The sequence below is a fragment of the Pleurodeles waltl genome, chromosome 4_1 (genome assembly GCF_031143425.1).
Source record: "Pleurodeles waltl isolate 20211129_DDA chromosome 4_1, aPleWal1.hap1.20221129, whole genome shotgun sequence".
NCBI lineage: Eukaryota > Metazoa > Chordata > Amphibia > Caudata > Salamandridae > Pleurodeles > Pleurodeles waltl.
Window position 1 is genome coordinate 10,625,764 of NC_090442.1, and position 16,530 is coordinate 10,642,293.

Genomic DNA, 16,530 nt, shown 5'->3' on the forward strand with positions numbered 1-16,530 from the left:
AACTATGAATTCCTTTAAGTTAGTCTTTAATCTTTGAATATTTAATCAAATGTATAATACTTTTTAGACATTAGATGTATGTAATACTTTTGGTGCAGCAGTTCCTTGTTTCCCTACTACTGTTTATGAGTTGATTAAGTAATGGTAATATGCATTTTTGTCATTGATGTATTCTTCTGTACAACTGATGTAACAATTTCACGGAATATACATTAATGTACACTCATTCTAAAATAAATTCTGATTTATTCATTGACATACATTTTATCAACTCTTTTCTTATTTATGAATAGAGAATACTGAAATGTACGTCTAGGGTCCTCCTCATGGGTGTGAATAGCCCAGTGTAACACTGTTGGTCAGTCAACCCTTAAAGTGGAGGCCACAGACTCAGCCAGAGGATTTTAGTCTTGAACATGTTGATCACCACTTCCTCATTTCTGTTCACTAATGGACCTTCCACCACCCCATTACAGTAAGATTCAAATCATGAACCCCTAAGACCTACAGCCTGGACATGGGAGGTGTTACTCTGCTTGGGGGTGCCATTGGAACAGGCCTGGTCAATCCTTAGTACTGGCACGAAACTTCTGAAGATGAATCCCCTTCTGATCTCAGGTTGAACATAACAACATGGCCATCACCGCCACAGCTCCAGTGGCTCTGTGGCCCACGGAGAGGGCCGAGGGGCTGCCTTTGCCCACTTGGGATCCCAGAGCTGCAGAGCAATAGGGCGAAGTCCCCAGGGAGGGCCCGGGACCATGTTTGCTGCTGGAGGTATCAGCGAGACCCTTTCTCATGAGCCTGCGGCTGCGCAACACCAGGTGGAGCTGCTCTCTCATGTGCAGGAAAGTAGCATCTTCCTTGGCATGTTACCCCCATTTTTACCTCTATGTCAGTATGTTTTTGCCTGTCTCCCTGGGATCCTGCTGGTCAGGACCCCAGTGCTCAAAATTTGTGGCCTAATGTGTGTGTCTGTGTAGTGCTTGACTGTGTCACTGAGGCTCTGCTAATCAGAACCTCAGTGCTTATGCTCTCTCTGCTTTTGGATTTGTCACTGTAGGCTAGTGACTTCATTTACCAATTTTAATTGGCATACTGGACCCCCCTTATAATTCCCTAGTATATGGTGCCTAGGTACCCAGGATATTGGGGTTCCAGGAGATCTCTATGGGCTGCAGCATTTCTTTTGCCACCCATAGGGAGCTCAGACAAGTCTTAAACAGGACTGCTACTGCAGCCTGAGTGAAAAACGCACACGCTATGTCACGGCCATTTTACACTGCACTTAAGTAACTTATAAGTCACCTATATGTCTAACCTTCACTTGCTGAAGGTTAGGTGCCAAGTTACTAAGTGTGAGGGCACCCTGGCACTAGCCAAGGTGCCCCCGCATTGTTCAGGGCCATTTCCCGGGACTTTGTGAGTGCAGGGACACCATTACATGCGTGCACTACATATAGGTCAATATCTATATGTGGCTTCACAATGGTAACTTTGAATATGGCCATGCAACATGTCTAAGATCATGGAATTGTCCCTCCATTCCAAATCTGGTATTGGGGTGCCAATACCATGTATCCTGGGGGCTCCACCATGGACCCCCAGTACTGCCAAACCAGCTCTCTGAGGCTTGCACTGCAGCTACAGCTGCTGCCACCTCACAGACAGGGTTCTGCCCTCTTGGGGTCTGAGCAGCTCCGTCCCAGGAAGGCAGAACAAAGCATTTCCTCTGAGAGCAGGGTGTTACACCCTCTCCCTTTGGAAATAGGTGTTACAGGCTGGGGAGAGGTAGCCTCCCCAGCCTCTAGAAATGCTTTGAAGGGCACAGATGGTTCCCCTCCTTGCATAAGCCAGTCTACACTGGTTCAGGGACCCCATGTCCCCTGCTCTGGTGCGAAACTGGACAAAGGAAACGGGGGTGACCATTCCCCTGTCCATCACCACCCTTGGGGTGGTGCCCAGAGCTCCTCCAGTGTGTCCCAGACTTCAGCCATCTTGCTTTGCAAGGTGTGGGTGTACTCTGGAGGGCTCTGATTGGCCAGTGCCAGCAGGTGACGTCAGAAACCCCTCCTGATAGGTCCTTACCTGATAAGTGAGCCAATCCCCCTCTCAGGGCTATTTAGGGTCTCTCCTGTGGGTTCTCTTCAGATTCTGCTTGCAAGTTTCCTTCAGGAATCCTCTGCAACTACTTCATCATCCTCTGACCTCGGATCAACCGCAGCCTGCTCCAGGAACCTCTGTAACAGCAACAAAGTGTCCACAAGGGATACTTTTCCTCTGCAACATCAGCTTCAGCCAGCAACTGCAATAGTTTCCACGGTGTGCACACTCTGGGGACTCCCTCTCTTCATCCTGCACCAGAAGGACTGAAGAAATATCCTGTGGCAGGCACCTTCCAAGATGACGACCAGTACGCTTGGACTCCTCTCACAGTGACGAGCATGCTCCTAAGGACACAGAGGGTTGACTCCATCGACATAGACTGTCCTAAGGTCCTGCTGACGCAATTTGGAGGAGGTAAGACCTTGCCTTCCCAGAGATCGACGGTACCACTGTGTACTGCGTCTTCTTCACCTCCCGAGGCCTCTGTGGACAATTTTTCGTGCACAGTCTGGCACAGGTCCCCAGCACTCCATCCGGCGGCGCTCAACTCGCTGAGTTGTTCTCCGGCAGCGTGGGACTTTCCTTTTTTGTGCTTCACCAACTGAGTTTTACACCTCCTTTGTCCCTGTGTCCCAGGACTCCCGTGGGTGCTGCCTGCCCTCCTGAGGGCTCTCTTAAGGCCTGAGAGCCCCCTCTTCCTCCTCACACAGAGTTGAGGCCCCCAGGTCCCTCCTTGGTCCGGCCAGTGCAATTTTGACCAAGGCTTGTTGGCGACTTCCAACACGTCTGCATCCATCTTCACGTCGTGGGACATCTGCATCATGCAGCAACCCGCTGGCATCTTCCTAGGGTGCATTCCGGCAGTCTTCGACTAACCGGGGACTCTTGTTTTGCACTCTCTTCTGGTTTGGCAGGGGCTCCTGCCCATCCTGGAACTTCTTTCTACTTCTGGACTTGGTTCCCTTTTTTTGCAGGCCTTCAGGTCTAGGAATCCAGCAGTTGTTGATTGCAGACTTGGTTGGTAGCTGCAGTAATCAATATCACAAGGTGTAGTGTGTCCTAGGGAAACTTGCAGTACTTTACTTCTGCTTTTCTGGGCTCTGGGGTTGGGTAATTTACTTACCTTTACTGTAGTCTTACTCTCCCAGCGATTCTGCATACACTACACTAGGGGGGGAATCTGTGATTTGCATTCCACTTTCTTAGTATATGGTTTGTGTTGCCCCTAGACCAGTGGTCTCCAAACTTTTTAATGCCGCTCCCCCCCATTTGGAAAATAATAATTCTTAGGCCCCCCTCAGAATTTTTCACAATTATTTTATAAGGATGGCAATGTTTAAATATGTCTAGGTCTATTTAAACATTGCAGTTAAGTAGTTACTTTTTTTAAATGCAAAAACGTGCTTCTGCTTAAAACAAAGGCCTGGTATCTGTATAATGCTTCTTTTGGCCAGAGTCTGACGCCCCCCCCCTTGGATCACTTGGGGCCCCCCAGGGGGGCCCGCCCCCCAGTTTTAAGACCTCTGCCCTAGACCTATTTTCTCCCATTGCATTCTACAGCAGTTACTATTGTTTGCATTGTTCTATGACTATTTACTTGTCTAATTTTGGCATCTAGTGTATATATTGTGTATAGTACTTACCTCCAGAAGGAGTATTGCCTCTAAGATATTTTTGGTAGTGTCACCCAAATAAATACCTTTATTTTTGGTAACACTGAGTATTGTCTTTACTTGTGTATAAGTACTGTGTATAACTATAAGTGGTATTGCATGAGCTTTGCATGTCTCCTAGTTCAGCCTCAGCTGCTCTGCTATAGCTACCTCTATCACCCTAAGCTGCTAGAACACTACTACTACTTCACTAATAAGGGATAACTGGACCTGGTATAAGGTGTTAGTACCCAAGGTACCCACTACAAACCAGGCCAGCCCCCTACATTGGTGGTGCAGTAGCGTGATAAGTACTTGCAATTGCTTTACCACTTTGTTACCTGTGCTTTTCACAAGAAAAGCTTGTTCCAATACTTAGAGCATATATAATATACACTTAGAAACCATTTTCTAACTTTCTAAAAGTTCTTTAAACTTTGCAACAAATTTTACAAAGTTCTGAAAAGTTTCTCTTTTCTCTAAAAAGTTAGCTCTGTTATTCTATTAACTTTTTACTCACTTTCCTAAACGTTTTTTTCTTCCAATATGTCTTCTGTAGCAGCTACCCCTAGAGTTGTCAAGACTACCTATGAGAATCTAAACTTTAAAAGTTTGAGGGGTCTCTGCATTGAAATAAGTTTAGGAATGGGGAATAACCCCAATAAGGAGTTCCTCTTAAATCTTCTCCTCCAAAATGACCAGGGACTCAGCACTGGTGCAGATCAGACAGGGGAAGAGTTAGAGGATGACACCAACCAGGAAGGCCCCGAGGAGCAGAATGACAATCCTGGGGAGGGTCCTTAGACAGACCTATCTGTCAACAAGCCCCCTAGAATAACTGGTAGTGGGAAGGGTTCACACACAAGTAGGGCTCACTTCACCAGAGAGGCCAGGCCACTAGAGTGGCCCCTCTTAGAGATAGGCCCCTTTTAGAAATAGGTCTGCCTCTGCACACTCTCATCTTACCTCTGTTTCAGAGGCTTCACATAATTCTAACCCCTAGATAGAGAACTCCGAAAGCTGAGGTTAGAGGAGGCCAGACTGAGGCTAATGCAGCAACAGTTGGCCATAGACAGGGAATCCCTGGCTGTGGAGAAAGAGAGGCAGGGTTTGGGGTTAGTTCCCCATGGTGGCAGCAGCAGTTATAGAAATACAAATGTTAGGGAACCTTCCTTTGATTCTAGAAATCTGCACAAAGTTGTCCCTCCTTACAAGGATGGTGATGACATCTATAAGTGGTTTGCTGCACTTGAGAGGGCCTGTACAGTTCAGAGGGTCCCTCGTGTACAGTGGGCTGCTATCCTTTGGTTATCCTTCTCTGGCAAGGGGAGAGACAGACTTCTTATTGTCAGAGAGGATGATGCAGATAATTACCAAATTCTTAAAGTTGCACTCTTAGATGGTCTGGGCTTAAACACTGAACAATACAGTCTTAAGTTCAGAGAGACGAGAAAGGAGTCATTGCAGGACTGGACAGACTCTGTGGACTGCTCTGTGAAGGCCCTAGAAGGTTGGTTACATGGCAGTAAGGTGACTGATTATGAAAGCCTTTATAACTTGATTCTGAAAGAGCATGTCTTGAATAATTGTGTGTCTGAATTGTTGCATCAATATCTTGTGGACTCAGATCTGACCTCTCCCCAAGAATTGGGAAAGGAGGCAGACAAATGGGTCAGACCAAGGGTGAGCAGAAAAGCTCTGACAGGGGGTGACAAGGATGGCAAGAAGAAGGATGGTAAGTCACATGACAAGGGTGGGGACAAAGATAAAAAAACATCAAAGTCTTCATTATGCCCACAAAAATCCTCTGGGGGTGGTGGGTCCAAATCCTCTTCTAACAAAGATAAGAAACCTTGGTGTCAAATGTGTAAAGTCAAAGGCCATTAGGCAACTGACAATCATTGTCCAAAGAAAAACACCAAACCTCCCACTACCACAACCCCAACTGCAACCACTAGTGCCCCTAGTAATAGCAGTGGTAGTAGGAAAAGCACTACTAATAGCCAGTCAAAGGGTGCAGCAGGGCTCACCATCGGTAGTGTAGTTGGGGTTGGTCTAGTTAGGGAAATCACTGAGGCTGTTTTAGTCTCTGATGGTGGCATTGACCTAGCCACTTTAGTTGCTTATCCCCTTAATATGGATAAGTACAAGCAGCTACCCCTGATTGATGGTGTTCAGGTTGAGGCCTACAGGGACACAAGTGCCAGTGTCACAATGGTGATGGACAAACTGGTTGCCCCTGAGCAGCACCTACTTGGTCACCAGTACCAAGTGACAGACATCCATAGCAACACTGCAAGCCACCCCATGGCTGTTGTGAATCTCAACTGGGGGGGGGGGGTTACTGGTCCAAAGAACGTTGTGGTAGCTGTAGGAGGCTGGACTGGCTTGTAGTGAGTACCAAGGGGTACTTGCACCTTGCACCAGGCCCAGGTATTCCTTATTAGTGTATAGGGTGTCTAGCAGCTTAGGCTGATAGATAATGGTAGCTTAGCAGAGCAGCTTAGGCGGAACTAGGAGACGTGTGAAGCTACTACAGTACCACCAGTGTCACTTGCACAATACCATAAGAAAACACAATACACAGTTATACTAAAAATAAAGGTACTTTATTTTTATGACAATATGTCACAGTATCTCAGAGTGTACCCTCAGAGTGAGGATAGCAAATATACACAAGTTATATGTACACAGTACTAAAAATATGCAGTATAGTCTTAGAAAACAGTGCAAACAATGTATAGTTACAATAGGATGCAATGGAGACACATAGGGATAGGGGCAACACAAACCATATACTCCAAAAGTGGAATGTGAACCACGAATGGACCCCAAACCTATGTGACCTTGTAGAGGGTCGCTGGGACTATTAGAAAATAGTGAGAGTTAGAAAACTAGCCCTCCCCAAGACCCTGAAAAGTGAGTGCAAAGTGCACTGAAGTTCCCCAAGAGACAAAGAAGTCGTAATAGAGGAATAATGCAGGAAAGACACAAACCAACAATGCAACAATTGTGGATTTCCAATCTAGGGTACCTGTGGAACAAGGGGACCAAGTCCAAAAGTCACAAGCAAGTCGGAGATGGGCAAATGCCCAGGAAATGCCAGCTGCGGGTGCAAAGAAGCTTCGACTGGACAGAAGAAGCTGAGGTTTTTGCAGGAACGAAAAGGGCTAGAGACTGCCCCTTTGGTGGACGGATCCCTCTCGCCTTGGAGAGTCGTGCAGAAGTGTTTTCCCGCCGAAAGGACGCCAACAAGCCTTGCTAGCTGCAAATCGTGCGGTTGGCGTTTTTGGACGCTGCTGAGGCCCAGGAGGGACCAGGAGGTCGCAAATTGGACCAGCAGAGAGAGGAGACATCGAGCAAGACATGGAGCCCTCTCTGAAGCAGGTAGCACCCGGAAAAGTGCCAGAAACAGGCACCACAAGGATGCGTGAAACGGTGCTCGCCGAAGTTGCACAAAGGAGTCCCACGTCGCCGGAGACCAACTTAGAAAGTCGTGCAATGCAGGTTAGAGTGCCGTGGACCCAGGCTTGGCTGTGCACAAAGGATTTCCGCCGGAAGTGCACAGGGGCCGGAGAAGTTGCAAAAGTCGCGGTTACCAACAATGCAGTCTGGAGTGGGGAGGCAAGGACTTACCTCCACCAAACTCGGACTGAAGAGTCACTGGACTGTGGCAGTCTCTTGGACAGAGTTGCTGGATTCAAGGGACCTCGCTCGTCGTGCTGAGAGGAGACCCAAGGGACCGGTATAGCCAGAAAAGAGGGTTTGGCTACCTAGGAGAGAGGAGAGGCTACTAACACCTGAAGAAGCCTATCACAAGGAGTCTCTGACGTCACCTGGTGGCACTGGCCACTCAGAGCAGTCCAGTGTCCAGCAGCACCTCTGTTTCCAAGATGGCAGAGGTCTGGAGCACACTGGAGGAGCTCTGGACACCTCCCAGGGGAGGTGCAGGTCAGGGGAGTGGTCACTCCCCTTTCCTTTGTCCAGTTTCGCGCCAGAGCAGGGGCTAAGGGGTCCCTGAACCGGTGTAGACTGGCTTATGCAGAATTGGGCACATCTGTGCCCAAGAAAGCATTTCCAGAGGCTGGGGGAGGCTACTCCTCCCCTGCCTTCACACCATTTTCCAAAGGGAGAGGGTGTAACACCCTCTCTCAGAGGAAGTCCTTTGTTCTGCCATCCTGGGACAAGCCTGGCTTGACCCCAGGGGGGCAGAAACCTGTCTGAGGGGTTGGCAGCAGCAGCAGCTGCAGTGAAAACCCAGGAAAGGCAGTTTGGCAGTACCAGGGTCTGTGCTACAGACCACTGGGATCATGGGATTGTGCCAACAATGCCAGGATGGCATAGAGGGGGCAATTCCATGATCTTAGACATGTTACATGGCCATATTCGGAGTTACCATTGTGAAGCTACATATAGGTAGTGACCTATATGTAGTACACGCGTGTAATGGTGTCCCCGCACTCACAAAGTTCAGGGAATTGGCTCTGAACAATGTGGGGGCACCTTGGCTAGTGCCAGGGTGCCCTCACACTAAGTAACTTTGCACCTAACCTTTACCAGGTAAAGGTTAGACATATAGGTGACTTATAAGTTACTTAAGTGCAGTGTAAAATGGCTGTGAAATAACGTGGACGTTATTTCACTCAGGCTGCAGTGGCAGGCCTGTGTAAGAATTGTCAGAGCTCCCTATGGGTGGCAAAAGAAATGCTGCAGCCCATAGGGATCTCCTGGAACCCCAATACCCTGGGTACTTCAGTACCATATACTAGGGAATTATAAGGGTGTTCCAGTAGCCAATGTAAATTGGTAAAATTGGCATTTGCCCATCTCCGACTTGCTTGTGACTTTTGGACTTGGTCCCCTTGTTCCACAGGTACCCTAGATTGGAAATCCATCATTGTTGCATTGTTGGTTTGTGTCTTTCCTGCATTATTCCTCTATCACGACTCCTTTGTCTTTGGGGGAACTTTAGTGCACTTTGCACTCACTTTTCAGGGTCTTGGGGTGGGCTATTTTTCTAACCCTCACTATTTTCTAATAGTCCCAGCAACCCTCTACAAGGTCACATAGGTTTGGGGTCCATTCGTGGTTCGCATTCCACTTTTGGAGTATATGGTTTGTGTTGCCCCTATCCCTATGTGTCCCCATTGCATCCTATTGTAACTATACATTGGTTGCACTGTTGTCTAAGACTATACTGCATATTTTTAGTACTGTGTAACAATAAAACTTGTGTATATTTGTTATCCTCACTCTGAGGGTACACTCTGAGATACTTTGGCATATTGTCATAAAAATAAAGTACCTTTTAGTATAACTGTGTATTGTGTTTTCTTATGATATTGTGCAAGTGACACTTGTGGTACTGTAGTAGCTTCACACGTCTCCTAGTTCAGCCTAAGCTGCTCTGCTAAGCTACCATTATCTATCAGCCTAAGCTGCTAGACACCCTATACACTAATAAGGGATACCTGGGCCTGGTGTAAGGTGCAAGTACCCCTTGGTACTCACTACAAGCCAGTCCAGCCTCCTACATTGGTTGTGCAGCGGTGGGATAAGTGCTTTGAGACTACTTACCACTCTTGTCATTGTACTTTTCATAAGAGAAAAATATACAAAACAAGTTCAGTGTGTGTACACATAGCTAAAAAAAATTGCATTTTTTCTTTTCACTCTTTTCAAAGTGCTGAAAAGTACTTCTAAACTTTCAAAAAGTTCTTAAAAGTTTAAAAAAGTTTTTTTTTCTGTCTTTCCAAAAAGTTCTGAAAACTTTTTTCTCTTTTTCTATCACTTTAACTCTCTCTAAAAATGTCTGGCACAGGCCAAAATGCTGATCTGTCCAAACTTGCATATGATCACCTTAGCTGGAAAGGAGCAAGGAGTCTCTGCATAGAGAGAGGTTTGAGTGTAGGGAAGAATCCTTCCTTGGAATTGTTAATTAACATGCTTAAAGAACAAGATAAGGCTATAAGTGCCCCATCTGTTGAAAAAGTAGCTAATGGTTCCCAATCTGATCCAGGGACTTCCCCAGGGAAAGGTTCAGGAAAGAAACTTCCTAGCCTGCCCATTACTAGACAGTCTAGCATAGTTGGTACTGAGGTGGAGTCACATCATCCAGATGATGTGCTCTCACATTACACTGTCAGCCAAGCTGTTAGGGTGGCTTCTGTAAGGGACAGGTCTCCTTCTGTTCATTCCCATCATACCTCTGTATCTAGGAATGTCCCTCCCACCAACCCTGATGACAGAATGTTAGAGAGGGAACTCAATAAGTTGAGGGTGGAACAAACCAGACTGAAGCTTAAAAAGCAACAGCTGGATTTGGATAGACAGTCTTTTGAACTAGAGAAGGAAAGACAGAAGTTGGGTTTTGAAACCCATGGTGGCAGCAGCAGTATTCCCCATAGTCATCCTGTAAAAGAGCATGATTCCAGGAATCTGCACAAGATAGTTCCCCCTTATAAGGAGGGGGATGACATTAACAAGTGGTTTGCTGCACTTGAGAGGGCCTGTGTTGTACAGGATGTCCCTCAAAGGCAGTGGGCTGCTATCCTATGGCTATCATTTAGTGGAAAAGGTAGGGATAGGCTCCTTACTGTGAAAGAAAGTGATGCCAATAATTTCCATGTTCTTAAGAATGCACTCCTGGATGGTTATGGCTTAACCACTGAACAATACAGGATAAAGTTCAGAGAGACCAAAAAGGAGTCTTCACAAGACTGGGTTGATTTCATTGACCATTCAGTGAAGGCCTTGGAGGGGTGGTTACATGGCAGTAAAGTTACTGATTATGACAGCCTGTATAACTTGATCCTGAGAGAGCATATTCTTAATAATTGTGTGTCTGATTTGTTGCACCAGTACTTGGTGGACTCTGATCTGACCTCTCCCCAAGAATTGGGAAAGAAGGCAGACAAATAGGTCAGAACAAGGGTGAACAGAAAAGTTCATACAGGGGGTGACAAAGATGGCAAGAAGAAGGATGGTAAGTCTTCTGACAAGGGTGGGGACAAATCTAAAAATGAGTCTTCATCAGGCCCACAAAAACACTCTGGTGGGGGTGGTGGGCCCAAATCCTCTTCAAATCAGAACAAGGAAAAGAAACCATGGTGCTATTTATGTAAGATAAAAGGCCATTGGACAACAGATCCCAGTTGTCCAAAGAAAAGCACCAACGCTCCTACCACTACAACCCCTACTGCTACACCTAGTGTCCCTACTAATAGCAGTGGTGGTGGGAGCAAACCTACTAATAGCCAATCCAAGGGAGTAGCTGGGCTCACTATTGGTAACTTAGTTGGGGTTGGTCTTGTTAGGGAGACCACAGAGGCTGTGTTAGTCTCTGAGGGGGCTATTGATTTAGCCACCTTAGTTGCTTGTCCCCTTAATATGGATAAGTACAAGCAGCTACCCCTAATAAATGGTGTTGAGGTTCAGGCCTACAGGGACACTGGTGCCAGTGTGACTATGGTCATAGAGAAACTGGTCCACCCTGAACAACACCTACTTGGTCACCAGTACCAAGTAACCGATGCTCACAACAACACACTTAGCCACCCCATGGCTGTTGTAAATCTCAACTGGGGGGGGGTTACTGGTCCAAAGAAAGTTGTGGTAGCCACAGATTTACCTGTAGACTGTCTACTAGGAAATGATTTGGAGACATCAGCTTGGTCAGATGTGGAGTTGGAGGCCCATGCAGCAATGCTGGGCATCCCAGGGCATATTTTTGCTTTGACAAGGGCTCAGGCCAAAAAGCAAAAAGGACAGGGAAGCTTGGATCCTGGAACAATGGACCAAGTGCTCCCTAAAGCTAGGGCTAGTAGAAGCAAACCACTTCCTACTATCCCTCCCTCTACAGTGGATTCTACTTCAGAGGAAGAAGAATTCCCTCCCTGTGCAGAACCTACACCAGAGGAGCTTGAAGCAGATACTGCTGAGCTTTTGGGTGAAGGGGGGCCTGCCAGAGAGGAGCTGAGTGTGGCACAGCAAACCTGTCCCACATTAGAGGGTCTCAGACAGCAAGCTGTCAAACAGGCTAATGGGGATGTCAGTGACTCTCACAGAGTTTACTGGGAGGACAACCTCTTGTACACTGAACATAGGGATCCTAAACCTGGAGCTGCCAGGAGATTAGTGATTCCTCAGGAGTACAGAAAGTTCCTCCTAACTCTGGCACACGACATTCCCCTAGCAGGACATCTGGGACAAATGAAAACTTGGGACAGGCTTGTTCCCTTGTTTCATTGGCCTAGGATGTCTGAGGACACAAAAGAGTTTTGTAAGTCCTGTGAAACCTGTCAAGCCAGTGGCAAGACAGGTGGCACACCAAAGGCACCCCTTATTCCACTGCCTGTGGTTGGGGTTCCCTTTGAAAGGGTAGGGGTTGACATAGTTGGCCCCTTGACCCTCCTACTGCTTCAGGCAATAGATTCATCTTGGTGGTAGTGGACCATGCCACAAGATACCCTGAAGCTATTCCTTTAAGGACCACTACAGCTCCTGCCGTGGCAAAGGCCCTCCTGGGAATATTCTCCAGGGTGGGCTTCCCAAAGGAAGTAGTATCAGACAGGGGAAGCAATTTCATGTCTGCATACTTAAAGGCCATGTGGAAGGAGTGTGGGGTAACTTACAAGTTCACCACACCCTATCATCCACAAACAAATGGACTGGTGGAGAGATTTAACAAAACTCTCAAAGGCATGATTATGGGTCTCCCTGAAAAACTCCACAGGAGATGGGATATCCTTTTACCATGCCTCCCTTTTGCCTACAGGGAGGTACCCCAGAAAGGAGTGGGCTTTAGCCCCTTTGAACTTCTTTTTGGACACCCTGTTAGGGGTCCACTAACACTTGTGAAGGAGGGTTGGGAACAACCTTTAAAAGCTCCTAAGCAGGATATTGTGGATTATGTACTTGGCCTCAGATCAAGGATGGCTGAGTATATGAAAAAGGCCAGTAAGAACCTTCAGGCCAGCCAAGAGCTCCAGAAGCAATGGCATGATCAGAAGGCTGTTTTGGTTCAGTACCAACCAGGGCAGAAAGTGTGGGTCTTAGAGCCTGTGGCCCCAAGAGCACTCCAAGATAAATGGAGTGGACCCCACACAATTGTTGAGAAAAAGGGTGAAGTCACTTATTTAGTTGACTTAGGCACTGCCAGGAGTCCCCTTAGGGTGCTCCATGTCAACCGCCTGAAACCCTACTATGACAGGGCTGATCTCACCCTGCTCATGGCAACTGATGAGGGACAGGAAGAAGACAGTGATCCTCTACCTGATCTCTTCTCTTCCACAGAACAAGATGCTCTTGTGGAAGGTGTAGTTTTGGCTGATTGTCTTACTGCTGAGCAGAAAGACCATTGCATAAATCTCCTAGATCAATTCTCTGAACTCTTCTCTACTGTGCCAGGTACCACTTCTTGGTGTGAGCACACTATAGATACTGGAGACAGCTTGCCTGTCAAAAGTAAGATCTATAGGCAGCCTGACCATGTCAGGGACTGCATAAAGCAAGAAGTCCAGAAAATGTTAGAACTAGGAGTGGTTGAGCACTCTGAAAGTCCATGGGCTTCTCCTGTGGTACTTGTACCAAAACCCCATTCCAAAGATGGAAAGAAGGAAATGCGGTTTTGTGTAGACTATAGAGGTCTCAACCTTGTAACCAAAACTGATGCTCACCCTATACCCAGGGCAGATGAGCTCATAGATACACTGGCATCTGCCAAGTATCTAAGCACTTTTGACTTGACTGCAGGGTATTGGCAGATCAAATTATCAGAAGATGCTAAACCTAAAACAGCATTTTCAACCATTGGAGGACATTACCAGTTCACTGTAATGCCTTTTGGTTTGAAGAATGCACCTGCCACTTTTCAGAGGTTGGTGAACACAGTCCTGCAAGGACTGGAAGCTTTCAGTGCAGCATATCTGGACGATATAGCTGTCTTTAGCTCCAGCTGGGATGATCACCTGGTTCACCTATGGAAAGTTTTGGAGGCCCTGCAAAAGGCAGGCCTCACTATCAAGGCTTCGAAGTGCCAGATAGGGCAGGGTAAGGTGGTTTATCTGGGACACCTTGTTGGTGGGGAACAGATTGCACCACCACAGGGGAAAATCCAAACAATTATTGATTGGGTTCCCCCTACTACACAGACTCAGGTGAGAGCCTTCCTAGGCCTCACTGGGTATTACAGGAGGTTCATTAAGAACGATGGCTCCATTGCAGCCCCTCTTAATGACCTCACTTCCAAAAAGATGCCTAAAAAGGTATTATGGAAAGCAAACTGTCAGAAAGCTTTTGAGGAGCTGAAGCAGGCCATGTGCTCTGCACCTGTCCTGAAAAGCCCTTGTTACTCTAAAAAAATTCTATGTCCAAACTGATGCATCTGAATTAGGAGTAGGGGCAGTCCTATCACAACTTAATTCTGAGGGCCAGGATCAACCTGTTGCTTTTATTAGTAGAAGGTTGACCCCTAGAGAAAAGCGTTGGTCTGCCATAGAGAGGGAGGCCTTTGCTGTGGTCTGGGCACTGAAGAAGTTGAGGCCATACCTGTTTGGCACTCACTTCATTGTTCAGACAGACCACAAACCTCTACTTTGGCTAAAACAAATGAAAGGTGAAAATCCTAAATTGTTGAGGTGGTCCATATACCTACAGGGAATGGACTATACAGTGGAACATAGACCTGGGAGTAGCCACTCCAATGCAGATGGAGTCTCCAGATATTTCCACTTAGACAATGAAGACTCATCAGGGCATGGCTAGTCTTATTGTCCTTCGTTTGGGGGGGGGTTGTGTAGGAAAGTACCATCTTGCCTGGCATGTTACCCCCATTTTTCACTGTATATATGTTGTTTTAGTTGTATGTGTCACTGGGACCCTGTTCTCCAGGGCCCCAGTGCTCATAAGTGTGCCTGAATGTGTTACCTGTGTAGTGACTAACTGTCTCACTGAGGCTCTGCTAATCAAAACCTCAGTGGTTATGCTCTCTCATTTCTTTCAAATTGTCACTGACAGGCTAGTGACCAATTTTACCAATTTACATTGGCTTACTGGAACACCCTTATAATTCCCTAGTATATGGTACTGAGGTACCCAGGGTATTGGGGTTCCAGGAGATCCCTATGGACTGCAGCATTTCTTTTGCCACCCATAGGGAGCTCTGACAATTCTTACACAGGCCTGCCACTGCAGCCTGAGTGAAATAACGTCCACGTTATTTCACAGCCATTTTTCACTGCACTTAAGTAACTTATAAGTCACCTATATGTCTAACCTTTACCTGGTAAAGGTTAGGTGCAAAGTTACTTAGTGTGAGGGCACCCTGGCACTAGCCAAGGTGCCCCCACATTGTTCAGGGCCAATTCCCTGAACTTTGTGAGTGTGGGGACACCATTACACGCGTGCACTACATACAGGTCAATACCTATATGTAGCTTCACAATGGTAACTCCGAATATTGCCATGTAACATGTCTAAGATCATGGAATTGTCCCCTCTATGCCATCCTGGCATTGTTGGCACAATCCCATGATCCCAGTGGTCTGTAGCAAAGACCCTGGTACTGCCAAACTGCCTTTCCTGGGGTTTCACTGCAGCTGCTGCTGCTGCCAACCCCTCAGACAGGTTTCTGCCCCCCTGGGGTCAAGCCAGGCTTGTCCCAGGATGGCAGAACAAAGGACTTCCTCTGAGAGAGGGTGTTACACCCTCTCCCTTTGGAAAATGGTGTGAAGGCAGGGGAGGAGTAGCCTCCCCCAGCCTCTGGAAATGCTTTGTTGGGCACAGATGTGCCCAATTCTGCATAAGCCAGTCTACACCGGTTCAGGGACCCCTTAGCCCTGCTCTGGCGCGAAACTGGACAAAGGAAAGGGGAGTGACCACTCCCCTGACCTGCACCTCCCCTGGGAGGTGTCCAGAGCTCCTCCAGTGTGCTCCAGACCTCTGCCATCTTGGAAACAGAGGTGTTGCTGGCACACTGGACTGCTCTGAGTGGCCAGTGCCACCAGGTGACGTCAGAGACTCCTTCTGATAGGCTCCTTCAGGTGTTAGTAGCCTATCCTCTCTCCTAGGTAGCCAAACGCTCTTTTCTGGCTATTTAGGGTCTCTGTCTCTGGGGAAACTTTAGATAACGAATGCAAGAGCTCATCAGAGTTCCTCTGCATCTCTCTCTTCACCTTCTGCCAAGGAATCGACTGCTGACCGCGCTGGAAGCCTGCAAAACTGCAACATAGTAGCAAAGACGACTACTGCAACTCTGTAACGCTGATCCTGCCGCCTTCTCGACTGTTTTCCTGGTGGTGCATGCTGTGGGGGTAGTCTGCCTCCTCTCTGCACTAGAAGCTCCGAAGAAATCTCCCGTGGGTCGACGGAATCTTCCCCCTGCAACCGCAGGCACCAAAAAGCTGCATTACCCGTCCCTTGGGTCTCCTCTCAGCACGACGAGCGAGGTCCCTCGAATCCAGCAACTCTGTCCAAGTGACCCCCACAGTCCAGTGACTCTTCAGTCCAAGTTTGGTGGAGGTAAGTCCTTGCCTCACCTCGCTAGACTGCATTGCTGGGAACCGCGACTTTTGCAGCTACTCCGGCCCCTGTGCACTTCCGGGGGAAATCCTTTGTGCACAGCCAAGCCTGGGTCCACGGCACTCTAACCTGCATTGCACGACTTTCTAAGTTGGTCTCCGGCGACGTGGGACTCCTTTGTGTAACTTCGGGTGAGCACCATTTCACGCATCCTCGTAGTGCCTGTTTCTGGCACTTCTCCGGGTGCTACCTG